Source organism: Silurus aristotelis (assembly GCF_946808225.1).
Source record: "Silurus aristotelis genome assembly, chromosome: 1".
Taxonomy (NCBI): Eukaryota; Metazoa; Chordata; class Actinopteri; order Siluriformes; family Siluridae; genus Silurus; species Silurus aristotelis.
In genome coordinates this window covers 30,668,730-30,676,370 of record NC_139574.1, presented here as the reverse complement: position 1 = coordinate 30,676,370, position 7,641 = coordinate 30,668,730, and positions in this window count along the sequence as shown.

The following is a 7,641-nucleotide window of genomic DNA, read 5'->3' as shown; positions in this document are numbered from 1 at the left end:
TTTCTGAACACTATTAATTTATTTTCAGGTGTGATTTCTCTTTTACATTAAACAAAGAAATACACTGTACATTTAATCAAATACACTGTGGATTAGTATTATTGTGACAGAAAATCACAATAAAAAAAAAAATTCAAGTATTATTAAGATAAATGATACATGTAGTTAAAAAAATGTCACCTGTGAAAAGAAACAAGCCTTTGTGAAAGTAATTTCTGAAAATAAATTAATTATGTACAAAAATCACATTTGAAAATAAATAAACAGGTTATGTATACGAGTCACATAAAATCATAGAAGAAAAAAAATGTGTAAAAAGATTGAATTGTGAGTGTGTTGTATGAATTCGCTTTAGGTTGATAGATCGGAGCTTAGGATATTATAGTAGGCTGAAATGTAAATATTTATGATCCCATTTGCTGTATGTTTCAGCAACAAGTAGCTGTGACTAATCTTCAGCTGCCTGTGAGAGTGTAGAATTTATCCTTCAGCGTTACACTGGGATTTAAATATTAGCCATGCTGAGTATAAAAAAAGGTGTCTTTTTTGGGGGGGTTTAATGTAAACATTAAACTCTGGCTCTGTTCCCAGGGCTACCGTTTCCAACATTTAACAATGGCCACCATGTATAAAATTGTAGCTGTGTAGATTGCAGTCTAAAAAACAGTTTAATATTTAACATACAGATCACATTATGTTATCCACATTGTTTAATCATTACAAAAATTGCTCAAATCATTATATAGTAGGTTTACTGGTGGCACTACTGGTGGGGCTGAGTTTTGTGTATCTGTCCCACACTGTCTTGTTTTGTCTGTTTGCACTGTCATTTGTCTTGCACTGCTTGCACTAGGTTCCCTTTCAAGAACTCAAGCTGCGTCAACAACGCTTTGGAAACGCTTCCGCGTTGTCCACGTTGCCCGCCCCGCCCCAGCACCCCCAGGGACCTGGTCCGTTAACCCTGACATGATCAGTAATTCAGGGCATGGCCAGCTCCAGCGAGCACACTCCTTGATTTCCGCCCGGAATCATAACAGACTTGGAGATCTGCACCCTTAAGGGACTACCTGGTAGCCTGGGAAGCTCTGCCAGAAGTGTCATAATGGGTCCTGCACACTGTAGACAAAGGCTACACGATTCAGTTCGGGTCTCGTCTGCCCTGGTTCGATGGTGTGTGTCCCACCCTGGTGGGACCCGAGCAGGCTCTTGTCATGGAACAAGAAATAGACACTCTCCTGAGGAAAGAGACCATTGAGGTTGTCTATCCATCAGACAGAGAGTCTGGATTCTACAGCCAGTACTTCATACAAAAGTTCCCAAAAAGTAAGGTGGGTTGCGTCCTATCCTAGATCTACATCAGCTGAACCACTACCTTTTGAGGCTCAGGTTCAAGATGCTGACCCTCAAGGAGGTCGTGTCTCAAATCAGATCCAATGACTGATTTGTCACGGTAGATATAAAGTGTGCATACTTTGATGTATCCATCCTCCCCTCTCACAGGAAGTTCCTGAGGTTCGCTTTCGGGGCTGAAGTGTGCCAATATAGGGTCCTTCCTTTTGGTCTTGCCCTGCTCGGGCTTATGGTAGCAGTGTCCAATGTGATTGCACTTGGTCTCCTGCACATGAGACCCCTTCAGTGGTGGCTCAGGACCCAAGGGTTTTCATGCAGGGGAAGGGTAGCGGTAATTATTGGCCACTCCGCCCAAGGTCTATGGGAAGGGCCCCATCTGCTGTGGCACATCAATTGCCTAAAGATGCTGGCCATGCTTCTAGCATTGAAGCATTTTCTACTGGACCTCAGAGGTCACCATGTGTTGATCCGTTTGGACAACACCTCGGTGGTCTCGTACGACAATACACAATTTGGCATATTATGGGGCAGAGACCCTTTAGTGATGCATTGTTCTCTCAAGAGAGTAGGGGATTTACAGGCCCTCTCAGTGGCCCCTTCTTTTCTGGAGTTCACTTCAGGCATGGCTAGTGCCTTTCTGTACCCTAGAACAGGTTACATTTCTTAGGTGCCCTCGGTTGTCCCACGACCTATCAGTTTCCAGGCATCCTATCCTCCTCCTTTTCAGGCCCCAGACCAGGAAAAGCTCAACCAGCTGTGTCCGGTGCGAGCGCTGGACACTTACATCCACATGTCGAGTCCGTGGAGGAAGTCAGATCAGTTGTTCATCTGCTATGGCCTTTCAAGGAGAGTCCTTCCTGCTAATAAGCAGAATCTAGGCAGGTGGATTATCGATGTAATTGCATCCTCTTATGAGTCATCTCGTCCTTTCTGGATCAGAGCGCATTCAAATCCGGAGTGTGGCAGCCGCTAAGGCTTGACCCTTTGGAGTCTCACTCTATGACATCTGCATGACCTTCATCAGGTTCTATAACCTTGACCTCTGTGCCACTCCTGGCCCATCTATCCTTCAGCCTAGCTGTGCCCCCACACACTAGGCAGGGATTGGTCAGTCTGGCGGTATTGGACTCTCGTTTACAAAGTGTTGTTGACACAGGTCAAATTCCTGAAAGGTAACATCTCCAGGTTACGTATGTAACATGCCACACTTCCGGCCTCCCTGCAGTGCCACCGGCTTCACTGAATGCCCTTTTTATAGCTTCCTGGTCGTGATGTCACCTTGCCGGTGACGCTACGCTTTCCATTGGACGGATTGCACACGTGATGTAGAGCGTGGACAACTCGGAAGCGTTCCCAAAGCCTTTTTGACACAGCGTCTTGTTCCTTCAGCGAACCAAGGTAACATACATAACCTGGAGACGTTGCACACGATGCACTTTATTTGACTGGGACAACTTACTCTATTCTTAGCTCTGTGTTCTGTTATATAGCTCTATGCTGTGTGATGTAGCTCTGTGTTGTGTGATGTAGCACCAGGGCTCTGAAGAAACGTTCTCATTTCACTGTGTACTGCGTCAGCTATTTATGGCTAAAATGACAATAAAAGATTCTTGTCTTAACAAATCTGCATTCTGCACTTATCAAGAATATATATATATATATATATATATATATATATATATATATATATATATATATATATATATATATATATATATACAGTGAGGAAAATAAGTATTTGAACACCCTGCTATTTTGCAAGTTTTCCCACTTAGAAATCATGGAGGGGTCTGAAATTGTCATCGTAGGTGCATGTCCACTGTGAGAGACATAATCTAAAAAAAATATCCAGAAATCACAATGTATGATTTTTAAACTATTTATTTGTATGATACAGCTGCAAATAAGTATTTGAACACCTGAGAAAGTCAATGTTAATATTTGGTACAGTAGTCTTTGTTTGCAATTACAGAGGTCAAACGTTTCCTGTAGTTTTTCACCAGGTTTGCACACACTGCAGGAGGGATTTTGGCCCACTCCTCCACACAGATCTTCTCTAGATCAGTCAGGTTTCTGGCCAGTCGCTGAGAAACACGGAGTTTGAGTTCCCTCCAAAGATTCTCAATTGGGTTTAGGTCTGGAGACTGGCTAGGCCATGCCAGAACCTTGATATGCTTCTTACAGAGCCACTCCTTGGTTATCCTGGCTGTGTGCTTCGGGTCATTGTCATGTTGGAAGACCCAGCCTCGACCCATCTTCAATGCTGTAACTGAGGGAAGGAGGTTTGGTCCCCAAAATCTCGCAATACATGGCCCCGGTCATTCTCTCCTTAATACAGCGCAGTCGCCCTGTCCCATGTGCAGAAAAACACCCCCAAAGCATTATGCTACCACCCCCATGCTTCACAGTAGGGATGGTGTTCTTGGGATGGTACTCATCATTCTTCTTCCTCCAAACACGTTTAGTGGAATTATGACCCAAAAGTTCTATTTTTGGTCTCATCTGACCACATGACTTTCTCCCATGACTCCTCTGGATCATCCAAATGGTCATTGGCAAACATAAGACGTGCCTGGACATGTGCTGGTTTAAGCAGGGGAACCTTCCGTGCCATGCATGATTTCAAACCATGACGTCTTAGTGTATTACCAACAGTAACCTTGGAAACGGTGGTCCCAGCTCTTTTCAGGTCATTGACCAGCTCCTCCCGTGTAGTTCTGGGCTGATTTCTCACCTTCCTTAGGATCAATTGAGACCCCACGAGGTGAGATCTTGCATGGAGCCCCAGTCCAAGGGAGATTGACAGTCATGTTTAGCTTCTTCCATTTTCTAATGATTGCTCCAACAGTGGACCTTTTTTCACCAAGCTGCTTGGCAATTTCCCCGTAGCCCTTTCCAGCCTTGTGGAGGTGTACAATTTGTCTCTAGTGTCTTTGGACAGCTCTTTGGTCTTGGCCACGTTAGTAGTTGGATTCTTACTAATTGTATGGGGTGGACAGGTGTCTTTATGCAGCTAACAACCTCAAACAGGTGCATCTAATTTAGGATAATAAATGTAGTGGAGGTGGACATTTTAAAGGCAGACTAACAGGTCTTTGAGGGTCAGAATTCTAGCTGATAGACAGGTGTTCAAATACTTATTTGCAGCTGTATCATACAAATAAATAGTTTAAAAATCATATATTGTGATTTCTGGATTTTTTTTTTTAGATTATGTGTCTTACAGTGGACACGCACCTACGATGACAATTTCAGACCCCTCCATGATTTCTAGGTGGGAGAACTTGCAAAATAGCAGGGTGTTCAAATACTTATTTTCCTCACTGTATATACATATATATATATATATATAAGTAAAAAACTTTGATTTACCAAAAAAGTTAATAAGTGGTCTGAGATTTCTGCACCTGTCATCCTTCATTAATAGAAACGAGAGACTCACAGTTCTCACAGACTACACACACTGTTTGCTGAGTGGAACCAAAGATAAGTAACTGTGTGTGTGTATGTGTGTATGTGTGTGTGTGTGTGTGTGTGTGTGTGTGTGTGTGTGTGTGTGTGTGTGTGTGTGTGCTGTCCGGGTGAATAGAAGGGGAATTTTTTTCCTCTTCACATTTGGTCCACATCCAGTTTCTCCCTTACTGCTAGATTTACCATCGACAAACTTCATTTAGTCAGCATGGTGTGCATTCGAGACGCTTATCCCTGAGGTGGATTTTTCACTTTTCAGACAAGAGAAAATCCTTTTTGCTGCCAAAATACAGGCGCTGAACTTTTCCAATTTCCATCCATACATAGAAGTTTGTGTATAGTATGTGTAGGTTTGTCCTGTATAACACATGCAAACTACACTGGCATAAAACTTGGTAGGTGCTCTCTTAGAATGAAAGATGCACAAATAAATGAATAGAGACACATTTTGCGGGCATTTATTGTAATTTCCATTAAGACAAAAAATTTGTTAATAATTGCCATAATGATAAAACGCCCATATGGTGTTCTTTAAATAACTGTTGCTAGCATTGGAAAAACTTTGTGGGATAATGAGGAATAAAACACTTTGTGGACATGCTGTTATTGGAAAATATTCACCTTCAGGATAGAAGAGTGGTCTACTTCATTAAATCACACTCACTGTTAACTATTTTCCTGCAACACTATGAGTGTTTTATACATTAAGCTAATTACAACAATTGTTAGCTATTTCTATTTAAATTGTAGTATGGTCCATGTAGAGACACCCCACCCTCATATATCTCTTTTCATCTTCTGCTGTTTTTTTTATTTTATTTACAAAATGTACCCTTTTACATAAAAAAATATATATAGACAAGAATCAAACATCACACTCTCTTGTCATGCTCGCATTCCTAAAGCAGCACCTTTATACTGGATCGTGGCCTCTTTCTGTGACCCGTGCAGCAGAAACGGCTCCAATTATCCTCCTTCACATCTGTGTGAGCATCAGGGCAGAAAGAGCACACTCCTGGAGAGGCAGATTAAAAGAGCGAGCGTGGCAAGTTCAGTCTCATGATTCTCAGCAGGAGGAATAAGTTACCACCTTGGTGTTTGGTGCACGGTGTGGTTTTTCGGGATTAAGAAAAGTTCAACACGATCATCGATCAGCACTTTCCATTTAAATGAAAGTCACAGTTATGGCTACATCCCAACTCGCACACTAATGTAATTTGCAGTGTGTTGAGCATTGATGGAGAATGAAGTGAATGAATACTAGTGTTTTAATTAAGAATCTCTTGAAGATATTGAATCATTATTAGTATCCAGCATAGTATGACTATTTTAACAGTGACAAATTATAACAAACAAACTAAAAATAATTTAGATACACTTTATGAACAAACTTTTGTGGGAATGTAACCATGAAATACATATGTGTCTTTTGAAAATATGCAACATATGAACATATAATAAATGTGTTTTTATAAACACATTTTACATGTTTTGTTATAATATCATCAAATGGGGACTAAATCTCCACTCTTCTTGTGGACAATTGTGTTTTTTCAGACACAAAGGCAATAGAAAAGGTTCCTAGGTTCCTAGGTAAGTTCCTAGGTCAGTCAGTGTTCAAATTTATTCCAAAATGTATCCCTCTACATCAGTATTATTATTATTAATTTTAGCAGTATAGCACTTTATATTTGTGTTAGAATAGCATTTATTTATGATTGTTTATACATCAGCATTTGTAATAAATACATATTAAATGCTATTTTTTTATGGAAAATATTTGTGTTTTGCAAAAAAACTAAATATCATTGATAAATAAAGATGGTTTGTATTTATTAAAAGATTGAAGTTTGGTGTTTGATAGAAGTTTGAGGTTATAGTTGGAAAATTCTGGTGGCTAATACTAAATGTTCGTCTGATAAAAGAAAATGTAATCAAGTGGTTATTTGATGCCGTTTATTGAAAATGTTGGTGTCTAGGGTTTTGATAGGAATGCTAGTGTTTAGTGGAGAATGTAAAAAATTATTGCTTTTAATAATGCACGTCAGTGTTTGATTGAGTATATTTTTGTTAAATGGTAAACACTATTATTTGGAGTATGTTGGTGCTGGTGTTCAGTAAATAATGCTAGTGTTTTAAAGACAATTCTGGTATTTATTGCAAAAAAAGTTTTACTGTTGATTAATGAAAAATGTTTCTTAGTCATTAGCTGGATGGTAGTGTTCCATTCATAATATCTGTATTAATTATAAATGTTCATATGGAGTATTTTTTTGCGTTTTGTTGGACAATAGTGGTGTTTGGTAAACTGGTGTTTTTGGGAAATGGTTAGAGGTACAGTAATGTTGTGGGGAGAATAATGATTGGCAGTGTTTAATGTTTAGTAAAGAATATCAGTGTTTGACAAAAGCATACTGGTGTTTGTTGGTGTTACGTATTTAGTGAAATGTGTGTTGATAAAAGTAGGTGTTTGCTGATGAATGCCGTTGAGTTGGTGTTACATTCTGGTGATAGTATAGAATTGTGCTTTAGAATAAATATTTGGTTTTCTTGGAGTGTATTTTGATTGAGGATATTAGGGCAGAGCTTTTTAGTGTTTGGTAAATGTTAGTGTTTCTTTTCTGGAACTTGAGCAGCGTTGAAATGCTTTGGGAACGCGCCCGAGTGATAAACGCTCTGAAAAAATGTGTGTAATCAGTCAAAAATTAGACGCTGGACGTCACCGGTGGGGTGACGTCACGACCAGGAGTATAAAATGCATATGAGTGAGGGCAGCTTCTGTCAGTTCACAAAGCTCTCTGTGTGTTTGTGTTGTCTGTC